The sequence below is a fragment of the Apostichopus japonicus genome, chromosome 16 (assembly GCF_037975245.1).
Source record: "Apostichopus japonicus isolate 1M-3 chromosome 16, ASM3797524v1, whole genome shotgun sequence".
NCBI lineage: Eukaryota > Metazoa > Echinodermata > Holothuroidea > Aspidochirotida > Stichopodidae > Apostichopus > Apostichopus japonicus.
Window position 1 is genome coordinate 10,685,693 of NC_092576.1, and position 26,550 is coordinate 10,712,242.

At 36.5% G+C, this 26,550-nt stretch overlaps 2 protein-coding genes and 2 long non-coding RNA genes across 9 annotated transcripts in view; 2 read left to right on the plus strand and 2 right to left on the minus strand.

The window, feature by feature from the left end:
* LOC139983819 (4-galactosyl-N-acetylglucosaminide 3-alpha-L-fucosyltransferase 9-like) overlaps positions 1-7,477 on the plus strand; it is a 53,857-nt gene extending 46,380 nt beyond the window's left edge. For both annotated transcript variants that reach the window (XR_011798830.1, XR_011798831.1), the window contains exon 2: positions 4,268-7,477. The gene's annotated coding sequence lies outside the window, so the exon portion shown is untranslated. The remainder of the gene's footprint in view (positions 1-4,267) is intronic.
* LOC139983824 (uncharacterized) overlaps positions 1-26,550 on the minus strand; it is a 113,905-nt gene that overhangs the window by 53,485 nt on the left and 33,870 nt on the right. The gene's annotated exons all lie outside the window — the stretch shown is intronic.
* LOC139983815 (uncharacterized) overlaps positions 17,570-26,550 on the plus strand; it is a 47,587-nt gene continuing 38,606 nt past the window's right edge. The window contains exons 1-3 of one of the 5 annotated variants that reach the window (XM_071997610.1): positions 17,570-17,773; positions 23,349-23,450; positions 25,008-25,183. The gene's annotated coding sequence lies outside the window, so the exon portion shown is untranslated. Of the gene's footprint in view, positions 17,774-18,145; positions 18,237-23,348; positions 23,451-23,700; positions 25,184-25,259; positions 25,914-26,550 lie in introns of those variants that run through there. The other 4 variants (XM_071997613.1, XM_071997608.1, XM_071997609.1 and 1 more) reach the window with 4 other exon arrangements.
* LOC139983410 (uncharacterized) lies at positions 21,876-23,091 on the minus strand. Its single transcript, XR_011798659.1, has 2 exons — positions 22,854-23,091; positions 21,876-22,469 (listed from the first exon to the last, which is right to left on the minus strand). It is a non-coding gene; the product is annotated as an uncharacterized lncRNA (long non-coding RNA).

Here is a 26,550-nt window from a genome sequence, read left to right on the forward strand (position 1 = left end):
TTCTAGGGTATATTAAGGCTTACAAACATATGTCTCTTATGAAATCTGCTCGAACGATTGTGCTATTTAACTACTTTTCATGTTCTGTGTGTGGTCGAAAAGGGGATTGTTTACATCTATACACAATACGCGACTGAGCTTATATCGTTTAATTTTGCAATAAAACTTACAACGACAGAAACCTGAAACCATGATCAAATATTTAATTAGCAGAAACCGCATTAGAATGCATCGAGTAGATTTAAAGTTAGTAGTAACGTCAACAAGTGTTTTTTTATCAATTATCATAACTTGAAATATCTAGTGGTCCTCTTCAAGTGTTATCGTGACGAAAAAAAAAAGTTTTAGTAGCAAGGAAAACTATCAAAATTGATTGAAAACACTAAAATTAAACTCAGTTGCACTGCTGAATTTAAAACAGTTCATGCCAAAAGTTAGATCGACATTCTTACGTTATCACAACACGTTGGGTTTAACTTGGCTGTAATTTACCAGAGAAACGTGATAGCAGTAATTTAAATTTGGAACTATCCTGCACTACATGATAAGAAGTGTTACTTGTCAGCTAGCAGTAACGGTAGGTAACTATCACTGTTTAAGTAATATCCTCTTTGGTGGCCTTGACAAGCAATATATATTGATCTTGAGCCATGTATAAGCATGTACTTGGAATTTTAATTTAGTCAGTAATCAGTATTCTATTAATTGTACAACAGAAAACCTTTGAGGGACTATCAGGTTTAATCAGGATTCATGGTTTATATGTTCAGACTTGTTACATGATGTGAACTGTACGCAGTTTACTATATCATGTAGTGTACAATTGAATTTCTCCATTCTTATATTTCTCAGTACAGATCTGAGACAAAATAGTCCAATGTTGTGTACAATATATTGTATCAGCAGTTATAGTTTGTTCATTTTGTAGGGAAAAAACACAAATAAAGGCGACAGTCAGCCCCAATAGTCGAAGCTCAAGCCTAGAGCCTTTGCTAAGTTGAATCGGTAAACTGTAAAAATCCCTACCGGTTATAAAGATGTAAATTCATGTGGAATAAGGTGAGAACTTACCAGTTTATACATATATTTATAGGCAAGTAACGTCTAGAGACTGAGTCCGTCGTATTGTATGGCTACCGTATCTCTGATGACTTCCATTGTAGTTTTACTTTTGTTGGGAAAACAATGCTTATTTTCGTCAGTTTTGTTTGTCCATGTGGAGGAATTTGATAGAAATTTGCTTAATTCTATAATTCCTTATAGAATTGGATAATCTTTAGAAGGGAGCAAGCAATAGTGTTACACCCCTCCCCCCTCCCCTTCTTTTTTATTTATTTATTTATTATTTTAATTCAACTATGAATTCACATTGACAGAGCTTTTTTATCAATCACACATACTAAACAATGACACTATCAATGACACGTACTGTGTATAGTTATGCAATTTAATAAAACTTGTACATTGACATACTGTGTATAGTACATGATGACAGGGGACGCTGTTGGTTAATAAGAAACCTGAGTTGAATGATATAGTTTCAGAGGTTCAAGTATGTAGCCTGATCAAGGAGCAAGTTATTTCACTTTCTATGCCACTTAGACTTTGTTTATATTGGTCCTTCAAAAGAAACAACTGTTTAAAGCCTATTTAAAGAGTAGAGTGACTGAGTGACTGTGAAAGAGTGACTGGCAGTTTTGAAATCTCGTAATTTTGTCTATCATAGTAAATGCTATGGTTCCTGTACATACACAACTGCATATACTTTTTTGGCAATTTGTATAGGAATTTTCTCATATATTATAGCAATTGGCTCATATTTTGCGATGCTGGATCAATTATTCCCTGGTCTTTACCCAAGTCATAAAGATGACAATGTCTGGTTGCAAGAGAAATTTGATATTTTTGCCCACCCTCCCCCCTTTCCTGCCAGTGTGAATCCATCCTGCCAATCACTGGGTTGACAGATTTGTGGTAAGTTCACTGTATTTTAACAAGTGTGGTTAGATTATATATCTATAAAAGTCTGTCAATTTTAACTTGGTTTTGTTGACAGTGTAGTGTTATGATATTATTTTGTCATTTCCTCAGCATCCAATATGATATAAATAATTGCTCGATTGGCCGATGGTGATTGGGTGGTCCTGTTTAGGGGTAAAGGTATTTTCAGCTTTGTAATAAGGTAGTCAGCCATATAGTGATCAAAGTGGGTGGTCATTTCATCACCTAATATAACAGTCTGTTCTCCAACTTGGAAAAAGCGTGATTTTTTTTTTTTTAAATATCGGATTCCATGATTAGTCTGGATTTTGCTAGATGAATTTCATGTTGATTAGGATCATCTGTACCATCACTTAAATTTAAAAACAAAACCAAAGAATCGTTTCGCTATTTTTTGGCTAATTGGCATTATTTTGAAATGTTAACTGGTGACATTGGTTTCAATACAATAATTTCCAAGTAAGGAAGAGGTTGCCAATCAATAATGGTTATTATAATAATGAAATGAAAACGGTCTAAATTGACAGAATACCGCAGAGCACTCAGTTTACACAGGAGAAACTTAGAGACAAAAGAAAGAAAGAAAACAAATGCAAATATCAACAATTCATTTTTTTTTCATTAAAAATGAATATGGTAACGAGGAAGTAATTGATCATTCCATTTCACCCCGAGAATGTTTCATGATGTTTAATATACATGAATATTTCAGTCTCATGTATACATACTTGTATAAATAGCAAACTGGAGAGTTTCAAAACTTTCACTTCATTGTTTGGGTTGGAGCTAACTTAGTATCCATTAAGTATCATTAAAAAGAGGGGGAGAGAGATGGGGAAATCCCGAAATGTAACTTGTGCGATCCTTAATGAGTTGTTGCTCTAAAATTCCTATTTTCATTGCAAATATGTCTAGTTCATGGGTGGGCAAGGGCGTAGGAACCGGGGGGCTGGGGGGGCGCCAGCCCCCCCCCCCCAGTGAAAAATATGGGGCGGAAGTATCGTTCCGCCCCCCCGCTCCGCAAGTCAGAAAACCCCTTTTTCATTTCCAAATGAGAAAAAAATCTCATTTGAAGCACCAAATTGCATCTAAGGCCAGGTGAAAATGCAAAATTCTTTACAAAATGGAGTGGGTGTTGAAGTGTGCTATATTGCACCAAATTGCATCTGAGGCCACCTGGAAATGCAAAAAAATTCCAAAGGGGAGGGGGACACCCCTTAGACCCCTCCCCCAGGCCGGCCATCAGTCTTCAGCCCCCTCCCACTCAAAAGTACCTTCCTACGCCACTGTGGGTGGGCAACCTTTTTGAATGAGAGGGCCAGATATAAGGGTGAAATATTGACTGGGCCGCAACTAACCAACGACCTGCTGTTGATTTTAAACCTTTGATTCCGAGGACTTTCAAGCAATAGGTGTGTGTACTTAATCTGTATTCACAAAAACATAATGCCGATACAGTACTTTAGTTGATAATTAATGGGGATAATAGGCCTACCTGACAGCATCAATAGTGCCGACCTAAGCAGCTAGCTCGTTTTTTGTTATCATGTAAAATAAATTGATTCTTTCTTTCTCTTGAGACATCTCACGGCCGCAAAAAAATCACTGGCGGGTCGCATGTGGCCCGCGGGCCGAAGGTTGCCCCCCCCCCTGGTATAGTTGGAAGAAAATAGGCCCAACCGATTAAGTGGATTTGTTGACAGAAATTTGGACATACATACCCATATACACCCCAACACGCACACGGACACGATTTGACCCTCCGTCAGTCATGGACTCCCCCCCCTCCTCTAGAGTAGCTACTCGGGAAAATTATCTATTACCATGACAACTGTTGCTATGGCAACTGAAATAGCTGTATATGACCCAACTAGCAAAGGAACTTCAATATCCCGTCATCGATTTGCAAATTAAAATGCAACCGAATTTTAGTTAACTAATTAAGTAGTTACACAAATACAGACTTAGGGTGATATATATTGTGAGATTTAAGTCATTTACAACACTAAGATATACATATCATAAACTAATACCTTATGTGACAACCGGACGATCGAAAACGTAACGCTATGCCTACAAGCCACATTCGACTAGTATCCTGGTTAACGCGTGTGTCGATAATACAACTTAGTATAAGGTCGGCTTCTCATCGGTAAAATAAGATACCGTATAGTGCAATATTGGCAAAATATCACAGCACAGCACATCCCATATCATGTCACGTAATATCACATCACCTCACAGTAAATATTCTTCTCTTTCACAGCTTCTCATACGTGTTCCCGTAGACCTTTCGGAGATAAAATATCAGCATAAATCATCATCAATGAAGACGACATTACTATTCATAGATAAATTGCACTTCAACAAAAAGAGAAGCATTTTAGTAATTCTTTTGTGCACCACCGCATTAACCGTCTGGAAATACGATTTAATAAATGACAAAACCCACCCTGTTGTTCTCTTTGTCAGACGACAGGCAAATAATGTTCAATATTATGCAGGAAAGTCCAGTATTTATTTTAACGTCAAGGTGGAATACGATTTTGTTGCTTTTAAGAAAAAACCAGGGTGGCATTTTGTTGTGTTCCCATGTCATTATATCTGTAGACAATATTCGGCTGATGTGACCGTCCGTTTCACTACAAATGCGTCTGATATAATCGGGGCCGACGCGGTATTTTTTACCACTGGACCAATGGAACTTGAAGAATGGGAAGCCTTACACCGCTATCGTAGTCCTGGACAAATATGGATATTTGCAACACAGGAGCCTGCTGCTATTATACCAGACTTTTTGCCGCCAAAAGTCTACAGATACAATACTTATAATTGGTCTTTCACTTTCCATTCAACGTCTGATATACATGGTGCTTATGGTTGGTACACCCCGCACGATAAGCCACGTTCAAACACCAGAGGTATGAATTGGTATCAAATAAAGCCCAAATTTGCGTCTTGGGTTTCGTCGCGACACTGCAAAGGATTAGTATGGGATAGGACCAAATTTGTTAAGGACCTTAACAAATTTATTCCTATTGACATGTATGGGGTATGTGGGAATGCCACGATCTCGAGAAATAGAGACATCGCCAAAGGTGTGTTGAAGAAATATAAATTTCATGTGAGTTTAGAAAATAGTTGTTGTAGCGAATATCTGTCTGAGAAGGTGTGAAATGCCCTACAGACATGGGAGTCTGTCCCTATAGTACTAGGTGGAACTAAGGAAGAATATGATAAATATATGCCCCCTCATTCTTATATACACCCGGACGACTACAAATCCATGGAGGAATTAGCAAATTATATCCTGATGGTAGGTCGAAACGAGAGTTTGTATAACTCGTACTTCGATTGGCGGAACATCGGAACAGTACAACAACAATCATTTTATGACAGATTTCCAGTTTTCCAACAAGGTGCATGCAAGGTAGTGGACAAATTTGAGCAGCATAAACGCTCTCCGATCAGGAAGTCTTTTGATCCTTATGGGCCACAATGGTTCGGCAGCTGTTATCGATGTGGAGAGCATTCCTGGATCCAAGACTACAACTTTTGGGGAAAACGATTACTTTACACCAAACGTTGGGAGGACAACAGAACACTCTATTGGATGTAATAATTAACGTAAATGATAAACACGAGTTGACGAACCAAAATAACACTTTCCACAATTAATGTGATTCTTTGAAAGCCGGGGGTTTCAACGGAAGAGAACTACTCCTTTTATATTATGTATTTGGAAACAAAGTAACCCCTACATGTAAATCGGTTATATTGTGGTTACATTGTTAAAAGTAGTTAGGTACCAACGGAAATAACATCTAACGTTGCCGCTAAACGGCACTAAAGGAACTACTTTCAAAGCATTAGAAAGAATAGAAAAAAATTAAATCAACAATAGGAGAGCAGAGTGAAGGAATCCATGATCATATCTTTATGTATAATTACTTAACTGGGAAGCTTTGTCTTAAAGAACGGCACTTTAGGAACAACTTTCAAAGCACCAGAAAAATAAAAATAAATGAAAAAACCAAGCAACGTTACGGGTAAAAATATTAAAATTAGCTAATTAGATATACCAGTAGAAAAGCACAGTGACTGTCTTTGTTCAGATGGCTGTTTTCAAATTATTAAATAATAATAATAATAGTAATAGTAATGATAATAATAATGATAATCATCATCATCATCATCATCATCGTCGTCGTCGTCGTCGTCGTCATCATCATCATCATCATCATAATAATAATAGTACATGCTATTTATAAAGCGCTTTCCAATAAAATCTCAGAGCGCTGTACAGAATTAAATACCCAAAAGATATCAAGCAATACAAAAAAATTGCACACAGGTAACTAAAAATAGCAATACAAAGAATAAAAAGGAATAATTAAGACATAAGAGCAAATATTAACATTATATTACAAGTATAAAGTGTTCATATCAAACATTTAAAAATATGTGTTTTCAAATCCTTTTTAAAATGATTAAGATTAGTTAAAGAACGGATATTTCCTGGAAGACTGTTCCAAAGAACTATCTCCGTAGAAGTTGGACTTGGATTTAGAAGGATGGCAAAGTAAGAGTTGTGATGAGGAGCGTAAACTACGACTTGGTTCATATTTGGTGATGAGTTCCGACATGTAGACAGGAGCCATATTATTTAGAGATTTGAAAGTGAGCAGTGCTATCTTATAATTGATACGTTGTTGTATTGGTAGCCAATGCAGTTAACGGAGGATGGGGGGTTATATGCTCATTCTTCTTGGAACGCCTTACTAATCTGGCGGCAGAATTTTGTACTCGCTGCATATTCGATATTTCACTTGACGGAATGCCATAAAGGAGACTGTTACAGTATACAGTAACAGTCTCCTATAGTCTAGACGTGATGTTACAAATGCGTCAACAAGTCGTTGGGTGGACTTACTATCGATATATCTGCTCAGTTGGAGGCAGCGGAGACGATGTTGTTCACGTGATCTTTCATTAGGAGGTTACTATGTATGATGATACCAAGGTTCTTTGCGTTACTGGTTATATCAACGAAAGTGTACTCAATGGAAATTCTAGGGAATGAGGGACCGTTCATAAATTTAGATGAAATGTAAAGCACTTCTGTCTTAGAATCGTTAAACACCAGCTTATTGCGTATACTCCATGATTTAACATCTCTAATACAGAGCTCTAACCGGGGATATAAGATTATTACATTCAAAGAACATAATTTCCAATGGAAAGTATAAAATAATATAAAAACGTTTTAGAGTAAGGTTTTCAAAGTTAGTAGAGATGTACTCCGTTTAATATCATGACACACGTCGTGCAAGGGGTAAAACTATATTTTGGATTTAGAAATGTATAAATTTATTGACTTTGTAGAAAAAAAGTCAAGTTCTTGTAAATCATTGAAGTTGTTTGTCTCTTAAAAGTGAAATAGCTTTGACAACAATGCCAAGGTATCAACAAATGATATATATATATATATATATATATATATATATATATATATATATATATATATATATATATATATATATACATATATATATATGTATATAAACACATATATATATAAAAACATATATATAAACACACATATATATATATAAACACATATATATATATATATATATATATATATATATATATATATATATATATATATATATATATATATATATATATATATATAAACACACACACACACACATATATATATATATATATATAGGCCTATATGCAATTTAGTACAATGTGCAATTACGATGTTTGTTAGTTGCTTTGAACACTGAGTTACAAAAAAATAAAGGAAACAATGAACACGATATGACCTTGTCGCATGAGTGATTAAGTTGTTAACGTATTCCAAACTGATTTGATATCACCCGTACCCATGACTGCTACACTGTGCATATTTGACGTGCCAGGGCGGGTATACTTCATTCTTCGTATGCACGTCTATAGTGTGTTCTTTAGGTGTACATAGCTCTCACTGTATGCCATATCAAGTACTGTACGCTGTTTGTTCTGCTAGTATGGCCACACCTTATACTATGCGTATATGGCAAGCCATGTGGGACAAACACTGCATAATATATCCGCGTATTAATTGGAATATATACGCGTATATATTATTAGCCAATCATATGGCTTAAATATATCCGCGTATTAATTCGAATATATACACGTATTAATTCGAATATATACAAGTATTAAATAAAATACATATGGGGATTAAATCCAATATATGCACGAATTAATTAGAATATACACGATAAAACATTTCCGCTCTTGCTGTGTACATATACCAACGATAAATGTTTTGGCGGGCTCGCGAGATCGCTTCAAAAAGCGAAACTTTATACATGTACAACACATGTATATTTGAATTAATACGTGTATATATTCGAATTAATACGCAGATATATTATGCGGTGTTTGTCCCACATGGCTTGCCATATGCGTAAATGGTATACTGCTATCTACCAACTGCCTAAGTGTACGTAAGTTGGACGCAGCCTATAATCATATCTGAGTGGTCGTTTAACTTGTCCACTAGCAAGCATTCAAGGTAAGAGTGGCTTTTCGTGATATATTACTTAACAGATTTGTGGCAAGCTGTACAACCATTCCAATTGTCCCTGAAATCGATATGCAGTTGTAAATATGCAACTTAATGTTCAACATGTCTTAGCAATTCGGACAAAACTTCATCTCGTCCCCTTTTTTGGATTTTTAAAGAGTCTTTTACACACATTTTGAGCTTGCAACGGTTTTCTTTGGCGCCATAACATTACACAATTCAATAACAGCTTTAATATTTAAATATTCGAAACCCTTCTCTACGTTATATGAAGACTCCATTCCGTGTTAACATGTAATGTTTTTGAATTGATAACAATTTGAAACGTTATCCAACTATACCTCCTATAAGTTCATACCTAAAGATTGCTGTTCTTTGTTTAAAAAAAAACAAGCAGGCGTGTAGCAGGACTTCTTGATATAAATGAGATTGCAAACCAAATTTATCACCATTTGAAGTGTCAGTAAAGATCAGTTAATTATTTACTACTGTGTTGATATTACTTTTCATGACGTCATATATGCCTTATCGTCTGTGCGAATTGAAATGTTCAGATTGATGCACAAAATACTCGTGACAATCATTGTGGGGAGGAAGCCATCCCCTTTGAGCTAATTTGTTTTCTTTAAAGGGACTTAGATGCAAAATGGTGCTATAAATTCCATCATTTTAACTACATTTGTCTTTACGACTTAGCATTCATGCGTGAAATGAAATGTTAGCCATTTAAGAATATTGGGTGAGGGAAGTTGAGGAGGCACGTGTTACCATGTTGCCCCCCGCCCTCACCGTGGCTACGGCCCTGTATATATTAACGATATCAAACACTTACAAATACGTCATAGTACGTGTGGGTATATACGCTGGTATCCCATAGCTACCGTATATTGAACGAAAGGGGGATGTGTTTTGTAATAGACAACAATCAAGTTTCATACGACGCACAGAACTTTGTCTGGAAGTGTCAAATACGAATCAAAGTAACATGGTAAGAGAAATCTTGTTCTCTGCTTAGTATGGCATTTGAGGAATACCTTCTGAGAAGCAGGTCACAGCGTGCTAGTAAAGCAAGTAACCTATCCAGTTTCATGACGATGACGATGACGATTATGATCAATGTACATATCGTCAATGAACATTTCTTCGTTTGGCTCTAATCATTTCAATTCCCAGTAAATTAACACTTACAGTCATTCTAGGAAGCATATATACGTGTCATCACAGCGTCCTCCACACAAAATCTTCTTGAACTTCGAACAAATAACTCGAATTCTCTCGGTTTATTGCGGATGGTATTCTATAAATTAATTAGATGCCTTTGTTATGAAATAGTGTAGCATATACAACCTACATAGTACTGACACGACCATACAAAATTCTTAAAACTTAAGAAGTTAAAGGCTTAGTTTAGTTAGCGATTTATTAATCACGAAATCGTTAATCTTTCCTGAAGTAGGAATATCATAGCATCATCTGGTCGCATTTCATTACATACTTAACGTATAAAAAGGAAAGGTGTATTGGGGAGTAGCGGGGGGGGGGCAGGTTATGCACTGCATCTGATCATTTTAATGTATCGTTCCTGCATCTCTGCCCCCTATATGTTACAATGTAATGCAGGAAATTTATAGTCAACACATGTTAGAGAATGAGAGTAAACAGTGTTAGAAAGTAGAAACGTTGTCAAAAGTATCAGTTTGATGTTGTGTGAGGTGGGGGGGGGGTAGGAGAATGGGTGACTTACAGTTATCTCCCAGGGTAAAAATGCATTAAAATTTCTGAACAAAAAATACCGACCAGTGATACATTACGGTACATTCATTTCCACAAATTTAAATTATAATAAAAATCATTCAAAAATCTTTATATATGTCCGGAACTATAAACGACGGGTTTCTTCGGGGCCAATTGTCTCGGTTCATTGCGGATGGTTTTCAATCAATAAGTTAGATATCTTTGTAATAAAATATTGTAGAACATCTACGTTGTACCGGTACCACGATACAAACACAGTTAAAACTGATTTATTTGTCACGAAATGAGTCATTGACGAAATGAGTAGTATTATCCGAATGTTTTCATTACGTAATTTACGTATCAATAACAAGGGGGTGTATTCATTGCCACTGATACATTCCAATCCATCGTTCCCGTATTACACCTCCTTCCCTCCTATATTATACTTTAAACTAACATTCATCATGTCACTGCAGGAATTGATTAGTTAACACGTGTAAGAGAATGAGAGTAAGCAATATCTGGTGACGACATCAATACAAATATAATATGGATTTTTTTTTTCTTTAGGTTAGGGTAGAAGAGTGGTTGACTTATCATAGTCGTCTTTGAGAGTTAAATGCCGTAAAAGTCTGAAATAAAAGAGATAAATCAAACTATTTGTTTCATATTTGTTCAGGTCACGTCAAGGCACAGGAGAATTGTTTCATCCATGAAGACCTACCATTGAAGTATTTTTGTGTGTCATGTGACTCAAAAATATGCCCAGACTGTGCCTTTAAGTCACATAATCGAGATGCCGATTGTGACGTCATTAGCCTCGACGAAATGTCCAATGAAGTAAGTCAGCGCCATGAAAAGCTAATGAAAGAATTAGAAATGTTGAAAACAGGGATCGCCTCGACAGAGCATCTTTGGAAAGAAAAGAAAGAGCACTTGGCGCGTTGTCGTGAAATATCTCGTAATGAAGTTCAAAGGGATTATTTGACACACATTGAAAAAGTTGAAAGTAGGAAGCGATTACAAATAGAAGTATTAGTTGGGAAAGAATTAGCTGACATAAAGAAGATCTGTGAAGAGAAAAGGGAATCGCAGATTTTAGAAAACGAGCTCGCAATAATAAATGAATTTCACAAATTTTCACACGAGAATGCTCTTGATGAACTCCAAAAGATTAGCAAGAGCACGAAGAAAACGGCTGAAATTAAAGTTAAATTAGAGAAACAGAAGGAGATGCTGAAAAATAGGTCTGTTGATCTCTTGTACAGGAAGATACCCAATGATGGAGCGTTCTGTAGCATTACAGTCAGTATGCTGATAGGAAGTGTAATCTTGCTTAGTAATCAGTTATTACATATATTTGATGCAAGACAAACGAGTGGGGGCGTCCTCCTTATTTGTGTCGATCCTAAAGATTCCAGTAAGGAATACTGGAGACATCTGGAGAAGATCGATAATCACGATGATCCTGTAGTTATGTCGAATATAAATATTTATTATGATCATGAATATACTCATTATTTGCTGTAGGTAATAATTTCTTCATTGTACATCCTCACCGGAATGGTTGTTTGTATGATTCTGTAACATCAGTCTCATCCTTGGTGATTCGTGAGGTACCTGAAGATTCCTGGATTACCAGTATTGCTACACATTATCCAAACGATGATCCTAACGATGAGTTTATCATCTCTAACAGCTGTGACCACTCTATTCGAGAGTACAATGTCTCCGGATCTGCTCTTAGAGTAATAGATACACGAGACTTTGTACGCTCTAATGCTATATACAGAGTTGCTTACTGTCGTAATTTATTTGCTATCATTGGTCGAAGTCTTGATGACGTCATACTGATAGATTTTTATGGTACAGTCAAGCAGTGTGGCACTTTAAGGCTTCCGTCAGATATGTCTGGTATGCTACCAATCAATATCATCTGGACTGTTGCTTCTTGGCTGGTATTGTACATCAATGAGGGAGTAGAGAAAGAGTGGAAGGTTGTAAACTATGAGAAGACTGGAGAGTTTGTCAAGGTGTGTGATGAAGGAACACCATCTAATGAGATGGATGTTCCTCTTTGTGTCACTCGATTTATTTACACTGGATATGTTACTCTTGCTAATGCTAAAGTACGTACGTTTCGGTACTGAAATCTGATTTCAGTTACAGAAGACATCTTAGGTAAATTCCACTAGAACAAAAAACATAGTGGAGAGATAAACATTCATCAAAAGTGGAATAACGTTTATCAAGAAAGATTATGGTTACGTCACCATAATTTAACGGTAGAAATCTCTCTATTGCTGAGCGTGATATACCAACGTCATTTCCGCTCAGCGACTCTCCCTTTAATGCCTCTTCTGTCTAAAACATCAATAAATTATGTGTCATTCTTTATTCATGTCAGTTGACTAAGTTTTATAAAATGATTAAAAGTGTTTTTGTTGCTTAATGAGCTTATATCATTTAAATCATGCGACAAAAAAATTCCGCAACATAATTTGAATCGAACGATTCCACCCCACTCCCCCCCCCCCCCCCGCCCCGTACTCTATACCTCATTCTCTTATTCCGTATCACCGTTGTCGAAGACCACCATTTCAAATTTAGTCAAATTAAACACAAGTTACTGTTATCCATGTTACATTCTCCACGAACTTGTAAACATATTTAAATTCCTGCAGGCTTTAGCTCATGTGTATCTTGGCAAAGATGTAAAAACAACTTAAAAGGTAATTGACGGTCACATGAGGTTTGAATTCTTAGCGCCACATGTCTATTTTATATTAAAAATCTATAGTATTTAAAATAAGAAAGGATAACATTTCTTCTTTTGTCTTAACCTACAATTAGAATGGGTCTCATAATGTTCGCACAAAGTTGTACATTAATCAAATAAAAATAACCCAAAGACTTGCCTGATTGATTTTATATATTTTTTTTTTCCTTTTTAGCATTTGGCCGTAAGTCAGTACCGAATCAAATTCAACGCTATTAGGATATGCTTTTCCAAAATAATCCCTATCTATTTGGTTTTCTTGGTTTTTGTTATTACTTTTGGTATAATTATATCTACTGTCCCTTAGCCAATAATAGTGAACCATGCATATAACTAATAATCGCGAAGTATGCCGACAAAATTACCTTTCAATGTTCCATTCTTACAACCGTCACGGTCAATGTACCTCTCTGACACTACCTGAGGTCATATTACGCTTCTAATAATGCCTATACTGTGAAACTAATCAATTGAAACAGAATAGCTTTTTCTGTTTTGCGTTCTCCAAATTTAACTTTATGCTATGAATCCCGCAACTTGAATAGATTCGTGAATGAAAACCACATCCTCATAGCTTTTCTTTTTCACAAAATGTTTTAACAATTTTCCTTCTCTTTAAACCAAACTTACATTATGAAATTGTGTGGATTTCTTTTTACCTTTTTCCCCGTTTATTTCTTCTCTCATATTTACTTTTTCTTGTTGCTGTGATTATCTTTGTGTATGGTAACATGATATGTACTGTATCCACCAATCATGGTATCAGTAATAAATCATCAATTTGTTCTTTTCATTTTTGTCTGTCATGACATGCCCTTTTACTATACTTGACACTTAAATAAAGCAGTTCATCTTGAACAGCACTTCTTTTTACTGTGACACTGTGAAATTTAATCAATCATGTTTATCAATACTTCTAAATAAGAACTACTTTCTCGTCGTAGTATCCATCACAAATTTATATAAGTTTGATCAAAGTGTAATTAAAAAGTTCAATATATCTGTGTATCGCAAATGAGTTTAAAAAGTCTTTTTTGTTTATTTGTTATTTATTTTTGTTTGTTGGATAATTATCCTTTTGAATAAAAAAACTGAATTGAATGAATAGAGTTCTGAAACAATCAGGCTAGGTGAATTAGCTCAGGGACATAGCCAGGGGGAGCACGGGCAGCAACTGCCCCCCACCCCTCTTTCAGTGTCGAAAAAATGTTAAAACTGTTGTTTTTTAGCATGGTATTTTGTCAATACTCTTTTTGAACTTGAATACTCGTCAGCTCCGTTAACTCGATTATAATCGTGGTAACACAGGCCTACTGATTCAGCTATTTACTTATTTTGACAGATGCAAGGAGCTAAATTTAGCCTATTACAAGCCTACAGTTTGACACTGCGTAATAAAATACATATTGCCTACCTAACCGCACTCGATGGAGTGTCACGAACCGTATGCACAACGACGCCTAAAAAAAAAATAATATCGTTATCGCAGTGTACTAGCAGTATTATATATATATATATATATATATATATATATATTATACTGCTAATATACGCAGTGTACTAGCAGTATAATATATATATATATATATATATATAAATATATATATATATATATATATTATACTGCTAATACACTGCGATAACGATATTTTTTTTTTTTTTAGGCCACTGCACATCTCGCTACCTTTCAAAATATGAAAGTTTATATTGTCCATCAGTTAAGTACGTCAAATTTATTAAAGTCCGGACATTGGACAATAAACAAGAATCAACCTACTGGAAAATTGTAAAAGAACACTATGTTTGTCTTTCTGATATAATATGTAAAAGAACATGTAAAAGAATTCAAACAGGAAACATTATCTGCTGATTTTATGATATCATATGATGATGATGAAACTGGCAAAACATTGCACCAGATCGCATCTAAGGACCTTCAATTGTTCAAAAATGTCTCAAAGGGGAGGGGGGTACCCTCCCTTAAATAATTTGCAAAATGTGCTCCCCCCCGTTTCAAATTCCTGGCTACGTCGCTGGGTTAGCTAAGGCTACCGGCTGGCAGACTCGAGAACGATACTCCCCCTTTAACTTGGCCGATTTCCAGTCGTATTGAAAAATTTGCTAGTTTCTCGCGAAACATCAATTTGCACCCGCTTGTCTCAATTCGGTTCTGGACCGAACGCGAATAAGTTGTCAGTACAACATAAGTGAGCAGTACTTCCACTTTCAATTACATTTTCTGATTGTAATGAAAATCGATAAGTGAGGGTATGTTTTACTTCTTGATATAAGTGAAATTCCGGTAACTTTATGGAAATCAAAGGAAATACATGAACTAGTATTCTAGAAATGTGACAGATATGAAAGAAATTTAAGAAAGTTTGATATTGCATGGAGCTCAGGAAAACCATTTATTTATATACTTGGCCCATCGGTAGTTTATGTGTAGCTCACATTTCCATGTTATACTTATTCATAAAACGCTCCTAAACCCGTCACTGCTGCTATAGAATTTAAATAATATACCATTTAAAGCACTTTTCATGTGCCTTTTTGGCCTATTGAGTCTCAAAAAAATGAAACTTTATCAAATCTAAAGAAATTGTTAGTTAAATCTAAAGAATGGAGTTATGATTTATGGAGGCACTGAATGAAAGTCCCGCTACAGTGCCAGTCTGCCAGACGCAGTCGTTTGGTACGTAAGTAGAATGGAATCGAAGTACTATTACCAGCTAACGTTACCCATGAGGACTAGCCTAAAGTGTAGTACTAGTAACCTAGACCAATCTAGTACTAGTAGTAGCCACTGACATTGAATATGCCTCGTTTTCCTGCCATGTATTTGCCGATTTAGATGGCGCTCTTCTTGTTAGCGCTACAATTCGAATTCTTGATGTCTCTAACTCGTATTCTTGATATCTTTAACTATATTCCCGATATCTCTAATTCAATTGTGGATATCTTTAATTGTAGTCCCGGTATCTCTAATTCAATTTTGGGTATCTGTAATTCGAGTTCTTGATATCTCTAATTCAAGTTTGGATATCTCGAATTCATTTCTTGATATCTCGAATTCAATTTGAATATCTCGAATACAATTCGAAATATCTTAATAATTTTTTAATTTTTCATATATTTAATTTATTTCTTGATATCTAACTATCAATTTGAGATATCTTCAATGAAATTCAAATATCTAAATTTCAATTTCTGATACCTTTAATTTAATTCAACATATCCGAAATTAATGTAGATATTTCGACTTAAATTGAAGATATCTTTGACTATTAAATACATTTAACATGGCGTTCCATACGCACACACACACGCATATTGAATCTCCATTGGCCGCTCCTGGGTGTTACTATATGGCATGGATGTCACAAAAAGTATAAAGAGAGTTTTGCTGATATATATCTTGAGCCAATTAATTTTTATGATCGTAGAAGACACGCTGTGAATGTGAACGTGTGGTGAACGTTACCAAGTTTTTCACTCTAGTAAGACTTCCAAAGTCGATACAGTCAGATCAAGGGTCAAATTTCACGTCAGGCTTATTTCAGGAAGTCATGTAGGAGTTAGGGATAGAACAATACACCTCTAGTGCATACCATCCGGAGTCCCAAGGAGCTTTAGAGAGATTCAATCGGACTCTAAAGAATATATTTAGGACTTACTGTTTCGATTTTGAAAAGGATTGGAATGAGGATGTTCACCTGTTATTGTTTTCTGCAAGGGAAGCAGTTCAGGAAACATTAGGCTTCAGTCCCATTGAGCTAGCATTTGGGCGTACAGTTCGAGGTCCCTTAAAGCTTCTGAAAGAAAAATGTCTGAATGATGAAATTGATACAAACCTTTTGGATTATGTTTCCAAATTCAAGTAAAGGCTTATTAGATCAAATAAAATTGCTAGGAATCATCTAAAAGAGGCCCAAAGCAAAATGAAAAGGTGGTATGATTAGGATGCCAAAAGTAGAATATTTAATCCAGGAGACAAAGTACTGGTCTTGTTTCCAATACCTGGACACCTACTTCAGGCCAGATACCATGGGCCTTATACAGTAGAGTCAAAAGTGGCTGAGGTTGACTACATTGTCAAGACGCCAGATTAAGAAAAATTAGGCCATCTTTCAGAAAATGTGCAGTGTGAATTAAAGCAATTAATCCACGAGAGGGAAGATATTTTTCCCTATGTTCCTAGTAGGACCAATGCTGCTGATCATGACGTTGATGTGGGTGACCATGAACCAATCAAACAACACCCCTATATATATATATATATATATATATATATATATATATATATATATATATATATATACATTGAATTTTGAACACTGACTTGCAACATAACATACAGGAACAATGATATGTATATGACCTGGTCACATGAGAGGTTAATAACGCAACGACTTCCGACGGGTTTTCACGGTTATCCACACATATATTAATTCCTTAGTCGTATACACGTCTATGGGTTGGTGTGTTTGCGTTTCACAGTATGCCAAACCAAGTAATGCACTGTAAGTTGTACTAGTACTGACACACCCTTACCATGCGCTAATGGTATACTGCTATCTACTAACTGCCTGAGTTTACGTTAATTCGACACAGATTATAATCATATATGAGTGGTCGTTTAACTTATCGACTGGAACACATTAAAGGTAAGAGCGGCATTTTGTGATATATAACATTGCAGAATAGTTTATCAAGTTGTACAACCGTTTCAATTGTCCGTGAAATCGATATCTAGTTGTAAACATTCACATAACGTTCAAAAGCTCATACAACTGTCCAGTCACGTCAACCATTGTAATATCAAGCCTTAAATGCCAACTACTTCATGACGTTGCCAAAACGAATATTATATTTAAGGAACGAGTGGCGAAAGAGTTGATTCTTCCCTATAGTAAATAAGAGAATGTTGTATTTCTATAAGAGTGGACTTTGATACCGTTCTGCCTATAGCTAGTTAAACACATACAGACATACAGGCTACACTTTGTTCTCATGGCGGTTGCCTTGTCTTAAAACTATCGGCAGTATATATAGTATAAATTGTTTGTGTTTTTCGTTCCATTGGGCTCAAATACCGAATTGCTTATTTGAAGTTTCGTTCTTGATAATGTAAGTGTAGCACAATTTACTTCGTAATATTAAAATAATGTACATTTGCGAAATACAATAAACTATTTTTACATTTGGTAATGGCGTGCAGTGCAAATATCAAATAGCACAAACAACATAGCCACCCAGTTACATAAAATGGACAATTTTGTCGCCATTTTTATTTTTTTTGCTTTGTTTGAGTGGTTTGTGTTGAAGTTTCCTTCTCGAAAATGTTAGTGTAACACAAATTACTATGTGTAAAAGTAAGTTGGCCTGACGTTTCGATCCTAGCAGGATCTTCTTCCGAGGCTAAATGACAAGTAACAGAAACAGAAGGGAAAAAAACACACAGATTACAGACAGGTTAATGAGCATGGTGAACACAAAGAGATAGATGTAAGGAGATTAGTAGACCAGGGATGAAGAGAAGAAATCAACAGGGGAAGAGGAGAGGTAGGAGATAAACAGTAGAGGGACAAAGGGGGTGGGGATTAAACGAAGGGGTAGGGAATAAACTAGAGAAGGACAAAGACAGAAAGGTGTGGAGAAAAAAAGGTGGAAGAGAGCTGTGAGAAGAGGAGTGATGGGTGGGTCCTGCTAGGATCGAAACGTCAGGCCAACTTACTTTTACACATTCTTTTACACAGACTCTCCAGTGAATAAGCAGTGTGCAAACAGTCTTATTTTATTTTGACAAAATACTATGTAACATTAGAGTAATATATATATAAGCGAAGTACTAAAGACTATTTTAATATCTGGTAATGGCGTGCAATATGAAACAAAACAAATAAGATAGCACAAACGGCCGAGCCAGTCAGTTACATTAAGCAGACAATGTTAACATCATACAGATTTCATTCATTCCTTTCAATGTTTTTTATTATCATACCCTGACGTCTTTTTTTGTTTATTTGGTTATATTTCAATAGCGTTAAGTAACGATAAAAGGATCAAACTGTATATTTGTGAACTTTCATTTCACGTATCTGCTTTTACATTTGCCTTTTATATGTGATTGATATATATTACGAAACCGTGTCGGCCTCACGGATTGTTGAGAAATGTTTGAAGTCAGCCATTATCTTCTAATTAACAAACAGTTCATGAAAATGTCTTTCACGGAACACCCACTCAACTCCCCAACCCCTGCCCCCCCAACAAAAAAGTACACTTTTTCTTTGCATTCTATTCGAATTCCTCACACTATGACATTTTCTTCATACAGACACATTCTTAAGAAGTTGCTTTGCTTCAATTGCATGTAAACAATGCATGTACCATAACACTGTTGAGCACAAAATGGTGGATTAAAGGCAACTTCCAGTTGGAAATTTACCATCATCGTAGTTAAACTATTTACCGGTTGTAGTCAGTAAAGATGGTTAATGTTTTTTAAACGGAATGCCAAAATATTGTCTAGCCTTACATACTGACACAACGACGGACAAATTCATAGTCAATTTTGACTCAATAAGCGAAGAAAGGAAGTTGTTAACATCGCGAATTTACCCGATACCTTTACCTTGCTGAAGAATTTAGATGTTTGAGCTTTAACAACAATTGGAGTTTTATGAATGACTCAATTCCTATAAAATGCGTAATTTATGACTCTTCAAGTTACCAAGTTATGCTGTGTAAATAAGCTATATATTAAGCTTATCTATGGTATCATCATACATATTTTCATAAAATAACATAGGACAAGTTCACAACTATAAGTAGAAGTCGAAACTTTGAGAGAAGCCAACAGTTACATATAACAACATTTTGTCTTGCATTAGCTGTTTCGAACTGGACCAACGAAGCATCTGCAAACATCAAACATCCATTTCCAGCTACATTATCTGACGTACTGATATAAAGAGAGTGTTTATCAATTAATCCAAACCAAAAGCGCCAGCGACTGTTAGAAAATACACTCTGTGCAGCTCAACCTGACCAGTGTGGTAGATTTGACCAGAATCTGCTGCGGAAAAGCTTCATGTATGGTGTTGCAAGTATTCTTATATCCAAACGTTATTGTTTCTCTGTCCCGGACGCGAAATTATTTTTCCCACTTCGACGCGGCCACATTAGCATAATGGGCGTGGACTATCGGTCGTTGTTACGGCTTATTGGTCCACGTCACAGACTATGCAGTGATATCTGTCGGGTGTTTGTTTGGGTGCTGAAAGTTCTCAATTAGGTTACATGTCAGGGATTCTAGTACACGTAACAGTATAATAAATAGTATAGTTCAGAGGGACATTGCTATTTAGGCACAGTTATAGCAGGGAGCTGCTACTCTAACAGTAGCAGCTCCCTGGTTATAGTTAATACAGACGCAAGTGACAACTGTTTAATAAAATGGGTAGAATATTTCAAGTCCGTAACAATACCCAGTAGCGTACGTAAACTAATGATGAAAGCACGTAGGCTCCTTACTGTCGTTTAAAAGGGGGTTCATTTATAGATGAACAAATAATTGAGATTGATGGATAAAACAATATGGGGCACAATACAATACATGTATCTTTGTAGGTTTTTAGCATTGAAAGGTCAGTGGGCCTACCTGGTGTAATATGAAGTGACACATCTAACTTTTTCGCCAGAACTTGTCAAGGACGATAATCAATACCACGGGAGGTTCATTTATAACTTTTCCAGACCCTGCTGTCACGACCGTAGCACAAATCCTCAAAAAGCATTGGGGGGAGGGGGAGGAGGGGGGGGGGTTGCATGCACTCTGATCTGATGCTCTTACGTGCATGTTGTCGAGACTCATACATCGAAAACTTTTTTGGGCGAATGGTCCTCGGAGGGGCACCAATGCCCCCAACGTCTCAGAGAGCATGTAACGTACTCTCTAAACATTCTGCTGACGCCACTTAGTCATGTTTCTGTCTCCTCCCGATTTAACTAGAAAACGCAAGCGGCAGCGATATGAGCTTAATTATCCATGTAGATGGCAAGAATACTTGTTTTTTTGGTATCAGTTAAAGGTCATTCAAGGTCAGGAGAGGTCCAAATTGTGAAAGCTTGTGAGAGACACGATATCAGAAGACTCCAAATATTGATTGAAGTCCCAATTAAAGTTATTGTGTTAGCAAGCCAACATAGGCCAAAACTGGCCACTGGTCTACATCAGAAACAAGAGGGTTCTTGATCTCCCATAAGAAAGCTACATACCAAATCTCTGCCTGATCGGACCAAGCATTCGGGACTTATCGTGTTAACAAGATTTCCATAATTTGACCTCTGTTGACCTCAGAAAATCTCTGACCTGGCCCCAAAACGATACGGATCATGTACTCATTATGGGGAACACACATCCCAAGTATGAGCCTCATATATCTAAGTGGGGGCAAGTTATCGTGTTAACAAGCCAGGCATCACACACACACACACACTGACATGACTGCATAGATTCCTCAACTGGAGTCAAGGAATGAAAACAATTAGTGCAGGATATATTCATAGATTCAACAATTTTGGACCACTATCAAGCATTAAATAAAAATATGAGCATAATCACTACCTTTCTTTTATAACAAATTACATTATATGGAACTGACAGTCGTATATTCTGACTGACCTATCGTAACACCTGTAATAGGGTTTGCCTTTCATAAAATTTAAGAGCCATACCACAGATATGGACAACATGCTAAAAGGTGGGGTATTTTCCAACAAGATTTATTATTTATAATATGCAGGAATATAAGTAGAAAAATCAAGGTTAAGTCAACCCATTCACATGACTACCCACCTCAGTTCCCAACTCTCAAAGTTTTTTCAATCTACCTTTTTTCATTCTACAAAATGTAAATTGCGTCCTCATAATTTATGTGGGGGAACTTTGCCCCCCCCCCTGTGCCCCCCCCCCCTGGCTGCCTCACTGAATGTTTATGTTCGGAATCGGAGAACAATAAGAGCAGGCCATGAAAAAAATAAACCGTGCGAGTTCTGTTTACTGAAAATAATCTGTGAACCAATCATTGCACAAGCCGCCCCCCCCCCCCTATCGTCCATACACACACCACCAGCAATCCACTCATATGACATATTCTTCAATCCAGAATGTGGGAAAGTCCGTGACACTCTCCATGTACTGTGGGATGATTCTTCAAAGTCATTGAGCCAGCCACAAGCTTCATCTTTCGTAGTAAATGGCAGACGCAGAACAGCTTCAAAACAGTGTAGTGACGTTTCTTTGAAGCGATATACTCTGTGTTGATTTCCACTAGGCAATGGAGCTGGAAGTAATGCCTGTCAAATGAAATTGTCAAGTAGTAAGAATATGTAATCACAAATATTTCTGGGGGTGGGGGAGGGAGTTGGGGTGGAGGAGGGTGTTGCGGGGTTGGGGACGGGGAGGGTGTTGTGGGGGGGTTGTGGAAATGTGAAAGGGGATGGGAGAAAAGACCAAGAGGGTGGCCCCATGGAATGGTAAGTCATTAGTCAAGGTAGGCCTAGCTGGGTGCAATTTACAAATCAAGACAAACAAACCAAAGGGTCAGCAACTTGAACAAGGGCCAATTTGCTCCAATGTCCTCAGACATTGCTTAGCCTAGGCCTAATTCTTACCTTGATTGAACCATCCTGTGCTGTGTCTAGCAGAACAACACAGTTTGATTTTGTGATGGAATTTACCTCAAGAGCTCCTTAAGACCCGATTGACTGGGAGGAGCAGTCGCACATCATCATTGATCTCATGTAGTCATGTCTTAGGCCTGAGTATATTAGGCCTGAGTATATTAGCTGAGTATATTATTAAAGAGCTAGACGTAAGAGCTCAAAGTCGAAGTTACAAACTTGCCGGCCTGTGACGTATTTCATAAGCCACGCCCATGTGGCCGCGTCGAAGTGGGAAAAATAATTTCGCGTCCCGGACAGTTTGCATAAACAGGATGTTACCGTAGATCTTTGGAAGGTCACACAAAATCAATACAGGTTATGTTGTTCGATTAGAGTTAACAAAATGATAGAATCAATGACTCTGAATAAAAACTCAGATCAGGAAAGGTTATTGGCATACGATTTACCGATCTTATAGATCATATTTTGTTTGCATAATCACATCATCACTATAGGGTACATGTAATAACATAGATATAAGATTCCTTCTATCATGAAACTACCCGACAGCTTGGATTGAACATCACTCTTGATGGGTTTTTCCCGACAAACGTCAATTTGACTCGACGGATATTTCCGAGGACTGAGACGTTGCACTCCACCACATAAATGGTAATGGTATACAGTGTACATTCCTTGTATTTTACATTTCTTTGGGTCCAACTACTACACTGTCAACTTTCAAACTGTCAAGTTCCATTCCTGAAAAGGTAATTGTTGCACTTTTTACATATTGTACAATTTAGCAAAATATAAATGACCATTTTAGCATCCAGTATAATGGCGTGCATTTTTAATACCAAGTTCAGTACAAACAACAAAGCTATTCAGTCATATGACATATTCAGTCATATGACATTGTCAATGTTAACTCCATTCAGATTTCATTTATTTCGTTTAGAGTTTTGTATTTACCCAAATTCTGCTTTGTCAATTAGCTATATATTAGGCTAAGTCTATTGTATCAGCATACACGTATTCATGCATACATAGAACAGGTGGAAAAGTAATCAATAGTACGGTAACATCATGCTGAAATAAAACGAAAGATTAAAGTTAGTGTGTAAGCCTTTTATATATTTCGTGCGTTCTTGATGACACATGCCCGTTTGAACTGTAAAGATACATAAGGCCATGCCAACGACTTAACGATGCATTTTGAATGACTTAACGGATTGAATGCGAGTCCCCACCCACTCGGCATTTGTCTTGAAAAACATGTTTGTATAAGTATACATTACAGTATGACATCCGTAACACGAAAGGTAGCAAGTCTGTGAACTGCTTAAGGTGGTAAATGCAATACTGATTTCCACGTAAATCCTATTAATCGTGAGGCAATTTAAAAACTATATATACAATTAAACATAAGAATGCAAATACAAGCAACCACTCCTCTCATGGAGGACGGTAGAACTGGTAGGGTGAAGAACACACGGGGCATGTGGTATAGGTAGGTCTATTTGCTTTTTTCAGTGTTAATAGTTCTAATGAATACGATATTTCATTTTCTTTTGCTACTATAGTAAATATAACTGTTCTTCTCAACTTTAGAACTTTGTGTACTCACCTAATAGCTTAGCCTACAGTCTGACTGTTAAATTGGATCTTACATTTACTTAACTGTGATGCATTTTGTAGCGCAGTGGATCAATGTAAAAACAAGCTCTAAAAATGCAATAGCTAATTGTTTTACTTCATCTTCAACTATTTATAATTTTCTTTGTTGATGTTGTGATATGTGTAGAGACACGTCCTTGGTATACACTTATAAAACCAGTATTTAACTAACGGACAAATCTCCTAGTTTGGCTGGAAATCCAACTATCAGTCCTAAAAATACGATGGGTTATCTCTGCAGCTCAACCCGATCAGTGAGGTAAGGTTTGACCAGAATCTGCGGCGGAAAGTATTCTTATATCCAAACTTTATTGTTTCTCTGTCCCGAACAGTTCGCATAAACAGGATCTTACCGTAGATCTTTGGGAAATCACACAAAATCAATACATGGTTATTTTATTCGATGAGAGTTAACAAAATGATAGAACCAATGACTCTGACATACACTCAGGTCAAAGAAAAGGGTTATTGGCATTCGATTTACCGATCTTATAGATCATATTTTGTTTGCATAATCACATCATCATGAGGGTACATGTTATAACACAGACTTCAGATTCCTTCTCGGCAGAGCAACTGACCATCATGAAACTACCCGACATCTTGGATTGAACATCACTCTTGATGAGTTTTTTTCCCGACAAACGTCAGTCTGACTAGATGGATATTTCCGAGGACTGAGACGATGCACTCCACCACCCCAATGGTGATGCCCTGTTAAAATAGTACGTAAAATATGATTAACATATAAGAATGACTGTTTATTAATGTACCTGGTGAAGACAGGGCTTCGTGATGACGATGGTTTCAGGGTGTATAACATAACATTCAGTTTCTGGGCTTCTGTTTTCATATAGCTGGAAGTATGTTTGACAGAAATATTAACAAACATGAATTAAATTATCGCAATGAACGGCAATTTGAACGATCACAATGTTATCTTACGGTCATATCGTATAGCGGATACTTAGCCGACCGTAACGGTATGCATAAATAGTAAATGTCTATGAATACGAATACCTTTATCAACGGCTGGAAGTTTTTCGGGTACAACATGACTCGGATCAGACGCCATATCAATTGTAACGAATGTTTACATTACAATATAATGATTTGCTTTATATTACATCGAAATCGAAAGAAGATTCAGATCACTGAGTAATTTTGCCTTATCAGCTTCGTGTGGACTCGAGTCAAGTCTATATACTGTTCAGGAATTTAGATTATTCATTTCATGTATTTCTTATTACAACTAATATAATCCCTGGCGGACTTTGATACCCTTCTGCCTTAGCTAGCATTGTCCATACCGACATAATGACTACACTTTTTGTTCGCGTGACGGTTACTTCGTCTTAAAACTATTGTGTATTATATAAAGTATACATTGCTTGTATTTTACATTTCTTTGGGTCCAAGTACTAAAATGTCAACTTGAAGTTCCATTCCCGAAAGGTAAGTGTAGCACATTTTCCTACGCACTATTAAAATAACGTACAATTTGGCAAAATATAAAGGACCATTTTAGCATCCGGTATCGTGGTGTGCATTTTAAATACCATGTTCAGTACAAACAACAGAGCAATTCAGTAATGTGACAGTCCCAATGTTAATTCCATTCAGATTTCATTTATTTCGTTCAGTGTTTTGTATTAACCCAAATTCTGCTTGGTCAATTAGCTATATATTAGGCTAAGTCCATTGTATCAGCACATAGAACGGGTGGAAAACTAATCAATAGTACGGTAAGATCACGCTGAAATCAAATTAAATATTAAAGTTAGTATGTAGGCCTTTTATATATTCGTGCATTCTTGATGACACATGCCTGTTTGAACTGTAAAGATACCAGTATCGGGAATCCAATTTTGCGTCTCAGCCCTGCCAACGACTTAACGATGCATTTTGAATGACTTAACGGATTGAATGTGAGTCCCAACCCACTCGGCATTTGTCTTGAAAAACATGTTTGTATAAGTATACATTACAGTATGACATCCGTAACACGAAAGGTAGCAAGTCTGTGAACTGCTTAAGGTGGAAAATGCAATTCTGATTTCCACGTGAAACCTACTAATCGTGAGGCAAATTA